The sequence below is a fragment of the Stenella coeruleoalba genome (genome assembly GCF_951394435.1).
Source record: "Stenella coeruleoalba genome assembly, chromosome: 1".
NCBI lineage: Eukaryota > Metazoa > Chordata > Mammalia > Artiodactyla > Delphinidae > Stenella > Stenella coeruleoalba.
In genome coordinates this window covers 27,827,745-27,843,914 of record NC_137169.1, presented here as the reverse complement: position 1 = coordinate 27,843,914, position 16,170 = coordinate 27,827,745, and the positions used below count along the sequence as shown (strand labels likewise).

The 16,170-nt window shown below is 41.5% G+C and overlaps 1 protein-coding gene across 10 annotated transcripts in view; it reads right to left on the bottom strand.

Moving 5' to 3' along the window:
• ZMYM1 (zinc finger MYM-type containing 1) overlaps positions 1-11,593 on the bottom strand; it is a 34,365-nt gene extending 22,772 nt beyond the window's left edge. For 5 of the 10 annotated variants that reach the window (XM_079933181.1, XM_079933179.1, XM_079933180.1 and 2 more), the window contains exons 1-2: positions 11,530-11,570; positions 10,825-10,869 (exon numbers count right to left, since the gene is read on the bottom strand). The gene's annotated coding sequence lies outside the window, so the exon portion shown is untranslated. Of the gene's footprint in view, positions 1-3,083; positions 3,821-10,824; positions 11,477-11,516 lie in introns of those variants that run through there. The other 5 variants (XM_079933182.1, XM_079933184.1, XM_079933186.1 and 2 more) reach the window with 5 other exon arrangements.
• Positions 11,594-16,170: the final 4,577 nt, after the last annotated feature.

Below are 16,170 nucleotides of genomic sequence, written 5' to 3'. Positions count from 1 at the left end.
CACGGGCTCTAGGCGTGCGGGCTTCAGTAGTTGTGGTGTGCGGGCTCAGTAGTTGTGGCTTGAGGGCTCTAGAGAGCAGGCTCTGTAGTTGTGGCACACGGGCTTAGTTGGCTCTGTAGCATGTGGTGTCTTTCTGGACCAGGGATTGAACGTGTGTCCCCTGCATTGGCAGGTGGATTCTTAACCACTGCACCACCAGGGAAGTCTCAAGAATCTGATTTTTAAACATTAGTCCCTTCAAATATAGTAATTTTCTGGAAGCACAAAACGTTCTTTCACAACACTAGCTTCCTTCCCTCATCCATTACTCCCCAATATAGCTTTGCTTTCTGCCTTCTCCAGTAGATAAACCTTTATGCTTTTTTCTTGCATAGAGACTAGTCTCTATTTCTATTCCCTCAGGTCGCCTCTTCCCCTCCTTATTGGTTTCTCTCATAGAATCATTTAAATACATTCAAAAATTTCTAAAGCTACTGCCCTCCCTCTGACTGTTCCTTCACTTGTCTTTGAAATTCTCTCCTTCCTTGACTTTTTTTTTTTTTTAAAGGTGAAGGATTTCTTTTATTTATTTTCTTTATTTGTTTGGCTGCGTCGGGTCTTAGTTGCAGCATGCAGGGGTCTTTGTTGAGGCTGCAGGATCTTTCATTGCGGTGCGGGCTCTTTGTTGTGGCGCACAGGCTCCAGAGCACATGGGCTCTGTAGTTTGTGGCACGCGGGCTCTCTCCTTGAGGTGCACAAGCTCAGTACTTGTGGTGCATGAGCTTAGTTGCCCCGCAGCACATGGAACCTTAGCTCCCCAACTAGGGATCCAACCCATGTCTTGTGCATTGGAAGGCGGATTCTTTACCAATGGACCACCAGGGAAGTCCCTCTCCTTCCTTGACTCTTAAGACTCCAAGACCTATCTCTCCTCCTACCTCTTTGCCAGTCTTTTTCTCAAACATTTATTTCACCTGCTTCTGAACATCTGTGTTCCTCCAAAGCACAATTCCTCAGGACTCTTCTTGCTTGCTCTATGGGCACAACCTGGGATTCAACTATCATCTATAGGCTATTTTTCCCCTACATACCTGAGCTCTAGCCCATATACCCAATTGCCTATTAAATATCTCCACTTGTATGTTCTACAGGTCCCTCAAGTCCAGGAGATTTAAAATCATATTCTTATATTATCCACATAAACCTGCTTTACACATGTTCCCTTTCTTGGGAAATGACACTATGGTATATACTCAATTTCCCAAGCCAGAAATCTAGGGACAGTCCTAAATGCCTCTTCTCCCACATCTAATCACCAAATTATATCAAATATACCTTCTAATTATGTCCTGAAGCTATTTCCCCATTATACTTAATCCCCCCCCCCCCATCAACGGATTCCTTTTTGGTAAATAGTGTTAAGAAGAAACAACAAGCCCAAGCTGGCCTTAACTGTGCTAAGCCCCGCCAAGACTTATTGATAATTCCTAACAGAACTGTAGTTTCAGCCTCTCCAAGGAGTGGAATTTTAAGCCAATCAGTTTAATTTCCTGGTCAGCACTAGTGAGGTAATCTGCCCAAGACCCCCTGCTTTCCCCTAAGGGAAGGTGACCCTGTCTAAACTAGTCCACTCTTTTAGCTTTCTTGTCCTACCCTCTTTCTGCCTATAAAAACGTTCCATCTTGTACAGTTCCTTGAGTGCCCTGCTATTTACTAGATGGGATACTGCCAGATTCATGAATAAGGTCAGTTAGATCTTCAAATTTACTGGGTTGACTTTTTTTTTTCTTTTTAAACAACAGCTAAGGACTTCCCTGGTGGCTCAGTGGTTAAGAATCCACCTGCCAATGCAGGGGACATGGGTTCGAGCCCTGGTCTGGGAAGATACCACATGCTGCAGAGCAACTAAGCCTGTGCGCCACAACTACTGAGCTCATGTGCCACAACTACCGAAACGTGTGTGCCTAGAGCCCGTGCTCCGCAACAAAGAGAAGCCACCGCAATGAGAAGCCCACGCACCGCAATGAAGAGTAGACCCCGCCTCAACTAGAGAAAGCCCGCGCGCAATGAAGACCCAATACAGCCAAACAAACAAAAAACTGCAAAAAAGACCCCCAAACAATAGCTAAAATCCAAAATCAATATAAAAGATTGCTGTGCACTCAAGCTTAAAAAAGAATTCCATTTTATAACTTTTGAGGAACTACAGGAGCCTTGGATTGTGTAAGCAGATAGCTCAGGGGGTCCCTGGAGGAAGAGAACCAGGAATGGCTTTCCTGACATAAGAGAACCCATTTTGGCCTAAGCCATTTTGTGATCTAAGCCTGGCCTCAATGCTTGGCCTTGAACAGGTCTCAGTAATTAATGATCTTGAGGGAATACAGAAACAAGGGAGGAGCAGTCAAGAAACAACAGTGCAGCCTTGGGGCAAGGGTCCTGGTTCCTCAAGGGAATAACAATATATCTTTCAGTTCTGTAAGAGCTAAGGCTCCCACCCAGGTGGAGGATGGAAAGATGATGCTGAGCCTCCAGACTTCAATCAACTAAAGCTTGGACTCTGTCGACCTTTCCCCCAATTCTACGCTGAATTCTCCTCTGCTCAAGTCCCTTCATGAACAGGCATGTACCCTTAGCTTAAAACTTCCCCAATTTTGCTGTTGGGGAGATACTGCTTTGGTAAAGATCCCCAGTGTTCTCCTTATTTGCTGCAAGTAATAATAAATAAATCCTTCCTTCTCCAGATCTTTGGCTTGGTTGCGTCTACTGGCTTGACGCCCACCAAGGGGCAAACCCAGTTTTCAGGTAACAACTGTTCAGCTCCAAGGCCTCTTCTCTTAAGGACAGACTGGTTCCTTGTGTTCTTCTTTTTCCTTAACTGAGGTCTATTTTCCATTTTTCTTGTAGCTGCCACCTCCAATTCTAAATCCTTTGCAACTCTTTCCCTTCCTGCAATCCTAACTTGGCTGCAGAGGACAAGTCTCCTGGATTCCTCTTACATCACCTCCAAGAGAAAAGGATACTCTTTTAAAAAAAGGTCTTTACAACTAATGATTATGGAGGGTAGGAGATAAGTAAAACAGATATGATTAAGTTAAAGTTCTTACTGGAGTAACTCCAGGTCTCTGGTTTTATTCTGAGTTAGTACGTTGAAAACCCCGAAGTTCCGTAATTGTCTTTTATTTTTGAGGTTGGGACTCCGCCACTCAACTCACTGATCTTTAACTCAGCTCTTACTGAAAGCTCCTGTAGACTTAAAAAATGCACAACGTAAGAGTTGCGAGTTAAGTTTTATTTGGGGCAAAATGAGGACAGGGAGACAGCATTTCAGATAGCTCTGAGAAACTGCTCCAAAGAGGTAGAGGGGAAGGTCAGTATATATGTGACTTTGGTGAAGGGGGAGTATACTTCTGCTAGTCGGAGGAGCAGTCATCACCATGAAGGATTTTAGTGCTTTTCTAGATATGAGGAGATAACAAGAATTGGGCTCATAAAATCGGCTCCTGAAAATATATAACTATCTGAAGACCTGTTCTGCCAGTTTTTCCCAGAGCACAGAGTGCCTCATTTCTGCTCTCCACCCTGAACTCCTTTCAGGGGGTGTTGAAAGTCAGCAGCTGCAGCAGCTCATGATTTAATCCTTGTAGAGGTAGTTGGCAAGTGCCAACGGCAAGTGCTAATTTGTAGTTGATACTCCTATCCCAAGGCAGAAAATTAAATAAGGCCTGACTGTGAAGTGCAATAAAAGCTCATATAGTCTCTGCTCAACCCATCTGAGTGTTACATACAACCAGCAAAGCAAAACTCACTGGAAATTAACTACTAGATTGTATATTCCCTTCATCTGAAAGTAAATATGCTATGTTAAGTCTAAAGATCAATTAAAAATAAAACATCTAGGAATCCCTTCATACATGTCAGTCATCACATAGGCAAAGAATAGAAAGTACCCTGAAAGTGTAATTAATCTAAAATATATTTCTGGGACTTCCCTGGTGGTCCAGTGGCTAAGACTCTGCACTCCCAATGCAAGGGGCCGGGCTGGATCCCTGGTCAGGGAACTAGATCCCACATCCCACAACTAAGAGTTCACATGCTGCAACTAAGAGTTCGCATGCTGCAACTAAACATCCCACGTGCCACAACTAAAAGATCCTGCAGGCCACACAACGAAGATCCTGCACCCGGCAATGAAGATCCTGCGTGCTGCAACTAACACTTGCCACAACCAAATAAATAAATAAATAAATAAAGTATAAAAAAAGGCAGAGCAGTTAAATATTAAAAAATATATATATACTTCTGAGGTAGAGGAAAATGGTATATAACATTTCTTTAGCTACTAAAAAACCAAAAAGAGCAAAAGACATATACGAATAACAAATTCATTACTTCCTTTTTCAGTACAATGAACAAAGGAGTAAAATAAATCCTAGAGACCTCTTTTTAACATAGTCGCACCCATCTTCCCCAACTGGGGCTAAACTATGTATGTTGGAGACTATTAGCCGTCATAGGATAAATATCTTTCTGCTAGTTAGTACTACTTGGTAATAAGTAATTTAAAACATTTTAATTTAAACCAAAGAGGGATATATCATGGAGCAGAAAACCAAAGTCACATGTTTTTAAAGGAAAACATGAGTATCAGAAAGAGAAAGTTAAAAAAAAAAAATCTCATTCAAAATCATGTTAGAAACTCCCATAAAACCTTAAGGAATAAATTTATACTAGGAAGTAAAAGACCAATACACTGAAAACGATATAACATTGATAAAAGAAACTGAACATGATTCAAAGAAATGGAAAGATATCCCATACTCTTAGATTGGAAGAATTAATATTGTTAAAATGGCCATACTACCTAAAGCAATCTACAGATTTAATGTAATCCCTATCAAAACACCCATGACACTTTTCACAGAAGTAGAACAAATAATCCTAAAATTTATAGGGAACCATAAAAGACAAAGAACAAAGCCAGAGGCATAATGCTTCCAGATTTCAGACTATACTACAAATCTATAGTTATCAAAACAGCATGGTATTGGCACAAAAACAGACATACAGATCAATGGAACATAATAGAGAGCCCAGAAATAAACCCACACACCTATGGTCAATTAATTTATGACGAAGGAGGCAAGAAAATACAATGGAGAAAAGACAGTCTTTTCAGCAACTGGTGTTGGGAAAGCTGGACAGTTACATGTAAATCAATGAAATTAGAACACCCCCTCAAACCACATACAAAAATAAACTCCAAATGGTTTAAAGACCTAAATGTAAGACGCCATAAAACTCCTAGAAAGGAACAAAGGCAAAACATTTTCTGACATAAATCGTAACAGTATTTTCTTAGATCAGTCTCCCAAGGCAAAACAAATAAAAGCAAAAATAAACGGGACCTCATCAAAAGCTTTGGCACAGCAGAGGAAACAATCAACAAAACAAAAAGACAACCTACAGAATGGGAGAAAATATTTGCAAATGATGTGACCGACAAGGCCTTAACTTCCAACATATAAAAACAGGTCATACAACTCAATATCAAAAACCCCAAACAACCCAATCAAAGAATGGGCAGAAGACCTAAATAGACATTTCTCCAAAGAAGACATACAGATAGCCAACAGGCATATGAAAAGATGCTCAACATTATTAGAGAAATGCAAATCAAAACTACAATAAGGTATAACCTCACACCAGTCAGAATGGCTATCATCAAAAAGTCTACAAATAATAAATGCAGGAGAGGGTGTGGAGAAAAGGGAACTCTCCTACACTTTAGTGGGAATGTAAATTGATGCAGGCACTATGGAGAACAGTATGGAAGTTCCTTAAAAAACTAAAAATAGGGCTTCCCTGGTGGCGCAGTGGTTAAGAATCCACTTGCCAATGCAGGGGACACAGGTTTGAGGCATGGTCCAGGAAGATCCCACATGCCACGGAGCAACTAAGCCCATGCACCACAACTACTGAGTCTGTACTCTAGAGCCCACGAACCACAACTACTGAACCTGTGAGCCACAACTACTGAAGCTCGTGCGCCTAGAGCCCGTGCTCCTCAACAAGAGAAGCCACCATAACGAGAAGCCTGCGCACTCAACGAAAAGTAGCCCCTGCTTGCTGCCACTAGAGAAAGCTGGCGCACAGCAACAAAAACCCAACACAGTGAAAAATAAATAAATAAATTAATTTAAAAAAACGCTAAAAATAGAGCTACCATGTGATCCAGCAATTCCACTTCCAGGCATATATCAGGAAAAGATGAAAACTCTGATTCAAAAACATACATGCACCCCAATGTTCATAGCAGCACTATTTACAATAGCCAAGATATAGAAACAACCCAAGTGCCCATTAACAGATGGCTGGGTTAAGAAGATTGGTATATATATACAACGGAATATTATTAAGCCATAAAAAAGAATGAAACATTGCATTTGCAGCAACAAGGATGGACCTAGAGAATATCATACTAAGTGAAGTAAGTCACTCAAAGACAAATATTGTATGATATCACTTATATGTGGAATCTAAAAAATAATACAAATAAGTCTATACACAAAATAGAAACAAGCAGACACAGAAAACAAACTTACAGTTACCAAAAGGAAAGGGAAGGGGGAGGGATAAATTAGGAGTATGGGATTAAGTAATACAAACCTCTATACATAAAATAGCTAAGCAACAAGGATTTACTGTATAGCACAGTAAATATATATATATATATTCAATATTTGTAATAACCTATAATGGAAAATAATCTGAAGAAATATATATATAACTGAATCACTCTGCTGTACACCTGAAACTAACACAATATTTTAAATCAACTATACTTCAATAAAACAAACAAAAACCCTTGAGACTGCAAAGAAATGGCAAGCTATTAGCAGTTACTTCTAGACACACAGACAGACCTCCAGACGGAATGTATATACTTTCCTCCTGGAAAATTAGTACAATATTGCATACATAAACCTGTCGATGAAAGATTAATTAATTGTCAATCTAAGAAAGAGAGAATTTCCCTCCCCACTACACTTGTGCTCTTACTGTTCTACTTGCAAAGTCATTTCTGCCTATTCAAATTCTACTCAGCTTCTAAACCAACTCAGCTCTAGATTTTATCAAATTGGCAAGAATTAAAAATAAGATATGCCTAGATAAGATAAATCTAGGTATAACAGAATAGCTTTTAGTATGCTAAATTCTTCCACTGGAAACAATTATAAAATTAACAGGCTTGGGCTTCCCTGGTGGCGCAGTGGTTGGGGGTCTGCCTGCCGATGCAGGGGACGCGGGTTCGTACCCCGGTCCAGGAGGATCCCACATACCGCGGAGCGGCTGGGCCTGTGAGCCATGGCCGCTGGGCCTGGCGTCTGGAGCCTGTGCTCCGCAACGGGAGAGGCCGCAACAGTGAGAGGCCCGCGTACCGCAAAAAAAAAAAAAAAAAAATTAACAGGCTTTACCTCTGAGGGCACCTTCCAGGATAAAGGAAAATGCCCAAGCAGAGAATAGCAGCACCGTGAGCTACAGAGATAGGAGTTCTGGGTGCCTAAGTAGCTGGAACTCAAGAGGCACAATCTGGGAGGAAAGAACCTCAGAGAAATAAGCCCCCAAATTTGCACACAAATATTCCCCATCTCCACTCATTAGCTAACCCTTAAACTGCACATCTACAGAGCAAGACTCCAAAAAACCTAGCAGAAAACAGCAGTTGGGAGGCTAAAAGAGATTACAGTAGCTTTGCAAAGCTAAGAACAGTTGAAATTTAAGCCCAGATAAGGAAGAGGGGACTTGGTAAAGATGTGGACTTTCAGTTGAGACTCCAGGAGGCCAAGCCCTAAGAGTAAGGGCCACAACCCAGGAGAAAAGACTACTTCCTAGAAGAAAGGGCAAACCTAAATAGATCAGCCCTAATTAATGCCTAACAGAATCCCTCAACAGGATCAATGTAATCTGCTAGTACTATTTGCACACCTAAATGAACTGCAGTCCTCTCTGGAGGAGTCTTTCAAAATTTTCACCCACAATGTCCAGAATAAAAATGTATGAGCAAACTCCCCCCAACCCCCCAACAAACAAAACTGAAGGGACTTCCCTGGTGGTGCAGTGGTTAAGACTCCGTGCTCCTAATGCAGGGGGCCCGGGTTCAATCCCTGGTCAGGGAACTAGATCACACATGCATGTCACAACTAAGAGTTCGCATACTGCAACCAAGAGTTTGCATGCCGCAACTAGGGAGCCTGCCTGCCACAACTAAGACCCAGCACAACCAAATAAATAATTTAATCAAACAAAACAAAACTAAAAACCAAGGGGAAAAAAGACAACAGAAACAGACCCACAGTGTGGCTCATACTGATGTTAGTAGGCAAGAACTTTGATGTGTTTAAGAAAATACAGAAAAAGATGGAAAAGTTCAGCAGAATCCTGGAATTCAATTTTTAAAAAAATCGTGGGAATTTGAGAATTGAAAAGTAAAATAGGGAAATTAAGAATTCAACAGATGAATTTAATATCAAATTAGTGAACTAGAAGACAGGTTAGTACAAAGTAGTCAGACTGATACATAAAAGGATACAAATAATGTAAGCAACATGTGGGAAATAGCAAAATGGTCTGACACACATGTAAACTGAGCCTGAGAATAAGAGAAAACAGGCAATGAAACAGGAGCAACATTTAAAGAAATACTGGCTGGACAATTTCCCCAAAATGAACAAAAATTTCAAACCACACGAATTCAAGAAGTTCTATGAATAAAAATAAGATAAACATAAGGAAAAGACAACTCTGCACATCATAGTCACACTGGTGAAAACCAAAGATAAAAAGAAAATCTTAAAGGCAGCTAGAAAAAAAGGACGTTAACATACAGGGTAACAAAAATAAGAATGAAGGCTGTCTTGTCAGAAACAATGAAGGCCAGAGGCCAATGGAATAACTTTAAAATGCTGGGGGGAAAAATCTATCTAAAATTCTATAGTCAGTAAAAACATCCTTCAAAAATAAAAGTGAGGGCTTCCCTGGTGGTACAGTGGTTGAGAGTCCGCCTGCCGATGCAGGGGACACGGGTTTGTGCCCTGGTCCGGGAAGATCCCACATGCCGCGGAGTGGCTAGGCCCATGAGCCATGGCCGCTGAGCCTGCGCGTCCAGAGCCTGTGCTCCGCAACGGGAAAGGCCACAACAGTGAGAAGCCCATGTACCGAAGAAAAAAAAAAAAAAAAATTAAAATCATCATTACTTATAGATGACATATTGTGTACATAGAAAATCCAAAAGGATTTCCAAATAACTACTGAAATTATTAAGTAAATTTAGCAAGGTCAATATTAAAAAAATCAATTATATTTCTTTGTAGAATTAGAAATTTAAAAATTTAAAATAACTTTTCTATAGTGTCATAAAACATCAAATATTGGAATAAATCTAATGAAATACGTCAAGATCTCTAGACTGAAAACAAAACAATGCTGAGAGAAATAAAGTAAGATCTAAATAAATGGAGAGAGACAGTGATTGACTCAATATTAAGTCAGTTTTCCCCAAACTGAGCTACAGATCAAAATCCCAGTTTTTGTTGAACCTGCAAGATGACCATAATGTACATAAAATGTATACACAACCTCAAATAGGCACTACAATCTCAAAAAAGAAAAAAATTTGAGGACTTACTAAAAAGCTACAGTAGTTAAGATGGTATGGTATGGACACAAGCAAAAATAAAATGAGTAATGTAAGAGTCCAGAAGCAGGTATACTCTTATTTCTTTGCATTACAGCTACTTCTTTACGCATTACACTTTCCAAAGATTTGTTTTATTCGTTGAGTTCTGCAAGCTCTTTTACTGGAATGATAGGAAGACTGGAGGCAGAAGGCTAAACGCTTCTCAAACCAAACTAAAATGTCCATTTTTAGTTCTGTAGGCAATGGGGAGCCACTACTGATGAAGTGCATAGGTGCTGGGGCTATAGAGATAATTACCACATGCAGACTCTCATAACACTCTGCCTAGCACAATGTAAGCATACATGAGGTACAAAGCAGAAATGAGGTAAGAGAAGATGGTCAAAGAAGTCTTAGAAGGTTATATTTGAGCTAGGTTTTCAAGTAGGTGTCTATGAAGCAATCACGGGGGATATTTCAGATATAGGGACAGTATGTGGAAAAACACAAATATATGGGAACTATAAGAAGTGGAGTTACTGATGAAGATAAAATGCAAGAGTGCTAGTGGAAGGAAATGAAGTTGGAAAAGCAGATGTGGTTCATATCCGGAAAGTCCTTAAATACCAAAAACCTTGAACTTAAGTCTTGTACATCAGTAGCTTTTGGGGTTCATCAAACACTTCATATTTCTTTAAGTAAAAATTTACTTTAAAAAAACTAATAAAATTATGAGATACACTTAACTGTGTTACATACCAAATGTGAAGTATTTTGGTGACCTCCAAAGCATTAATTTGTGCTAGATTAACAGAGACCTTCAGAAAATAGCTTTTCCTGCCATCAGGGTGAATATAATTCAATGCCTTGTAGCTGTGTTATTGATGAGGAAGTTTACAGCTTTGCACTTACACTTTTTGTTCTGAACTGTATATGTCCACTCACAGAAAATCCTAGAAGTGAATTTACTGTTTTAGCAAGGGCATCTACTCCTTTAACTAATACTCTTGCCTCAACCTAAGAGTTAAATGTGCAAAGTGTTAGGACTAAATGTAGTTCTTGTTATAAATTTCGGGGGCTTCTTGTCTTATATATTTGTGATGAGGAATACAAGCTATCGTCAGATGTTATCAGTGATTCAACACTTAAAGAGAAAATTCTCCACTTACCTACTTTCCAGTCAGTTTAATTTAAAAGTATGATGAGATTGCAACCTGAGAAAGTTAAAAAAGTCACCGTTTGTAAACATTAGTCCATGCAACCAAGATACTTTCGATTCAATCTTGTACACAAAAGCAAAATGACATAACATAAAATGACAAAGACTGTACCTTCATCTAATCAAAATTTCAAATCCCATTTCATGACGAGCCAAACATTTATAACAATTAAAAAATACCTTTTATTTAAGATCCCATGTACAACTCTATTTGCAAAAGGAGTTCCATGATTTTTTTTTCAGTTTGAAAAAAAATCACTGCTTAACGAGGGAGAGCCACAGGTGGGATCAAAGTAATGTTTTAGAAACGGAGGCCATGGAGAAAGACCGAAGGCTGAAGGCAGTTACGGCGCAGGAGCAGAGTAAGCGCTGAGAAACGCAGGAAGCTAGCGGGGGAGTCGAGGGGGGGGCAAAACGCCCCGACTCTCTGCAGACTAGGTTAAAGGAGACGACAAACACTATCCAGGGGCCTGACCCCGAATTCCCGGCCCCCACATGGCGGCATCCGCACGCAGGGCTGAGTCCCTGGAACCCCGGCCCTCCCAGACATTTCATCCTTCCTCCGACTGGCCAAACTCTCCGCCCGTCTCTGGTAAAGCACAGAAATAAAGACCGACACTACAAGCGCTTAAGGAGGCTTACTAATTTCTCTCACCGACGGTCGCCGCGCTACGTTTCTCAAAAGAACTTCAACGGGAAACGGTCGCGCAGGCCCCACCCCTTCCCCGGCGTTCTCTGCGGCCGAGCATGCGCAGTGCATCCGCCGCCCACCCCCGCCCACCCAGCCTCTGGGCCACTTTTCTGTCAATAGGAAAAGGCAACCTTGGGGGTGGGCGAGGGGGCTGTTCAGATCCCTGACTAGGGACTAGGAGTTTAGCCCTGAAGCCCTATGTATTATAGGTGGCAGCCAGATTTGGACATTTCTTTTTTTATTTTTTAAAATAAATTAATTTATTTGCTGTGTTTTTGGCTGTGTTGGGTCTTCGTTGCTGCGCACAGGATTACTCTAGTTGCAGCGAGCAGGCTTCTCATTGTGGTGGCTTCTCTTTGTTGGGGCGCACGGGCTTCAGTAGTTGTGGCTTGGGGGGCCCTAGAGTGCAGGCTCAGTAGTTGTGCGCACGGGCTAAGTTGCTCCGAGGCATGTGGAATCTTCCGGACCAGGGCTCGATCCCCTGTCTCCTGCGTTGGCAGGCGGATTCTTAACCACTGCGCCACCAGGGACGCCCCAGATGTCCAACTCTTGAACTTTCAAATTATGTGAGACATTAGGTTTTCTTTTTTTTTTTTTGCTGTACGCGGGCCTCTCGCTGTTGTGGCCTCTCCCGTTGCGGAGCACAGGCTCTGGACGCGCAGGCTCAGTGGCCATGGCTCACGGGACCAGCCTCTCCGCGGCATGTGGGATCTTCCCGGACCGGGGCACGTACCCGTGTCCCCTGCATCGGCAGGCGGACTCTCAACCACTGCGCCACCAGGGAAGCCCTAGGTTTTCTTAACCTATGTTGACTTGGTTTTCTGTCACTTGCAGTACAAAATCCTGTCTTTTTTTAAATAAATTTGTTTAATTATTGTTGGTTGCGTTGGGTCTTCATTGCTGCGCATGGGCGTTCTCTAGTTGCGGCGAGCAGAGGCTACTCGTGGGCTTCTCGTGATGGCTTCTCTTGTTGCGGAGCACGGGCTCTAGGTGCATGGACTTCAGTAGTTATGGAGCGTGGGCTTCAGTAGTTGTGGCTTGCGGGCTCTAGACCGCAGGCTTAGTAGTTGTGGTGCATGGGCTTAGTTGTTCCGTGGCATGTGGAATCCTCCCAGACCAGGGATGGGACCCCTATCCCCTGCATTGGCAGGCAGATTCTTAACCACTGTGCCACCAGGGAAGTCCACAAAATCCTGTCTTTTAATAAATGTACTCATGAGCAATTCCTAACAATAAATGTGTTTTACTTTCTAGGTTCATAAAGTTTGTCTCACTCAGCAAGATAAAGCAGTTCAGCCTATAAGATGTATAGGCTCCTGTTTCTAATGAATGACTCTTACGAGTAAAAAATATCCATGAGAAAAGCCTTACCTTTTGTGTAGAAACTTTAAGAGAACTGGAGCAGTGAGTGCATACCTCTGCTTCTGATAACAGGACTGAGGAAAAAGAAAAAAAACACTATAAAAAAAATTGAATCCTCGTTCTGGGTGAGGACTTCCATCGGGTGTGCAAACTGCTTGTTCATGGGGCAGTTATCTAATTTTTTTTTTTTTTTTTTTTTTTGCAGTACGTGGGCCTCTCACTGCTGTGGCCTCTCCTGTTGCAGAGCACAGGCTCCAGACGTGCAGGCTCAGCGGCCATGGCTCACGGGCCCAGCCGCTCTGCGGCATGTGGGATCTTCCCAGACCAGGGCACGAACCCGTGTCCCCCGCATCGGCAGGCGGACTCTCAACCACTGCACCACCAGGGAAGCCCCAGTTATCTAATTTTTGAGATATTAATTTGTGTTATTTGTTGTACACTTTTCCTCCCTTGCATCATTATCTCAGGGATTTTAGTAGGACCAAAAGCAGAAGCTGTTGGAAGTCAAGAGCTGGTCTCGTGTTTTGTAAAAATTCAGTCTGACTGAAAAGAGTATGAAATTATCCAGGGAGGGAGGGAGAGAGAGAGAGAGTTGTTAGGGGAGACAGGAGGCAGAGAGATGCCTTAGAGGAAACCAAGGAAGAAAAGATTTCAGAATTACAGGAAGAGGATGAAGGTCTATAGTTCTGTGATTTTAGGGGACCTGCAACATGTTCTTCAACCGCATTATGGGGAGAGTGCTGGACCCTGAGAATAAGGAGTTACATCCTTGCCGAAGATACTCATGATCAAGCCACTGGTCCTGATGAGAACCTGCAGACTGGGGCAATGGTCATCTCTGATGTAACCAGTCTGGACTACTGAGCTAATAGCTGCAGAGATTCCATGATGCTTTGGTGGCGAGTAAGACCCACCATGGGACCTATACATACCTCTGGTGGCATTCTTCTCGGGAACACCAATAATGACTGAGATTAAATTTTCTGCCAGTGTAAGCATGAGGTCTCAGATTTAGATTTAAGCTGATTATGAGAAAACAAGTAAGTTATTTCCTCCATACTTGCATATGCCCTAAAATTCATACCTGTTACTTTTGGATGAAGCATGGGAACCCAACTTGTTTCCTTGACTTACCTCTTTGAAATAAGTATCTAAAGAGAGAAGCCCAGTAGGAGTCAAGCCATAGTCCAAGAAAAGCCCTCAGGATCTCATCCATAATCAATGACATTCATACCCTTAGGAAAACACCCAGATATTAAGAGTATCCTGCTTTTGGCCCAAGAGTAGGAGTTCAGAAAGAATGGGAATTAATACCACAACTTTATTCTTTGTATTCTATGCCCCCCCCCCCCCAAAAACAGGCTTCATTTATTTTTTTAGAGTCTAGTGCTAAAATTCCTTCATTTGATTATCCCATTTGGGTAGTATATCCATTTAGCATGCTTGTTTGCAAGTATTATATAACTCAACTTTAACAGGTTTAAACAATAAAGGGAATGCATTGAGTCATAAAATTGAACAGTATAGAAAGAAGATAAACTCCATACTTGTCTGGACTAGGTTGTATTTTTCTGTAATTCTCTCAGCTCTACCCTCTTTTTTTTTTAGTTGAAATATAGTTGACTTAGGTACGTTAGTTTCAGGTGTATTACATAATGAAGCTCTGCCTTTTAAAAAAATTTTAAACATCTTTATTGAAGTATAATTGCTTTACATTGTTGTGTTAGTTTCTGCTGTATAACAAAGTGAATCAACTATACATATACATGTATCCCTGTATCCCCTTCCTCTTGTGTCTCCCTCCCACCCTCCCTATCCCACCCCTTGCGGAGCACAGGCTCCGGACGCGCAAGCTCAGCGGCCATGGCTCACGGGCCCAGCCGCTCCACGGCATGTGGGATCTTCCCGGACTGGGGCACGAACCCGTGTCCCCTGCATCGGCAGGCGGACTCTCAACCACTGAGCCACCAGGGAAGCCCCAGCTCTGCCTTCTTTGATTGACTTTATTTTCAAGCTGGCCTCCTTCATGGTAGCAAGCTCATTACCATGGAGTATACTTTCTCATTCACAACCAGCTGGCCTATCTGGGATCTTGTGCTGATTTTGAACCAATTAGTGTGGTAAGGAGTCTAGGATACTGTTACTGAATTATATCAGGGACAACCCTTGGAATTGAGTGGTAGTATCAGTCCTCTTTGAAGCACATGGCTACCACACAGTGAGGACAGTTGGAATGGAGGATTGCATAAGTAGCATCATTTCAAATACATTTTAAAAAATAACTCACGGAAAGAAGATAAGGGAAAATATGCTAAATGTAAAGAATTGCTGTCTTTGAGACAATGAGACTGAGGGTAGATTTCTTTTTCCCTTACAACTTAAAATATTTATTTCTTTATTTATTTATCGCCCCCACCACCCCAACCATAACCTTGTATCACTTTTATAATGGGGAAAAATCCTCATAAATTTGCTGGGAAAAAGAAATCAAGAGTCAAAGAATGATGCAAAACTGTAGTGTGAGATTTCACCAGCTTGTGAGTACGTAGCTAACTGGCAATATGTGGAACAATGTGCCACAGGGAGAGTAAGAATGTGTCAATTCTGTTTGTCTCCTTGAAGAGCCCTTCTCCCTCCTCAAGGTTCTTTATGCTAAAAAAAAATTTTTTTTAAAGCACTTTAATTATGTGTCTCAGGACAATTCTTTGAAATACATTTTAGATTTTATTTGCTGGTTATCACACAAACAAACTCAGACGAAACTCTTTGTGTGAGTCTTGCTCTGCATCTCTGCCTCACGTGCACTTTCTCTGTTTCTGAAACTGGGTGTCTTTGCCTCTTACATCTTATTTCCTAGCACTTAACACAATAGTGGACAAGGAGTCACTCGATAAATGTTTGTTTAATGAATGGATCAGTGAATGTATCATTTCTGCCTCAGGATGTCTTTGTTTCTATTTCTCATTGTTACGGTCTCTGGACTATGAATACAAATGACCAAATACTAAATAAATTCACCTTGAAATTGGCTTATTTTTTTCAGCTGATATTAAATCTTACAGGGGCCTGGCATTTGGCACTGTTCCCCAGTGTTTCCATCATGACCTCCATGGAACTCTTGGAGTCACTTAATCTGGGCCAACCTAGTTGGTAATATCTGAAATAATAGTATTCTTTTCCTGTTAGCTCATCTTCCCATTTTAAAGATCAGCATATAACAATACTATCTTTGGAGTCAGACAG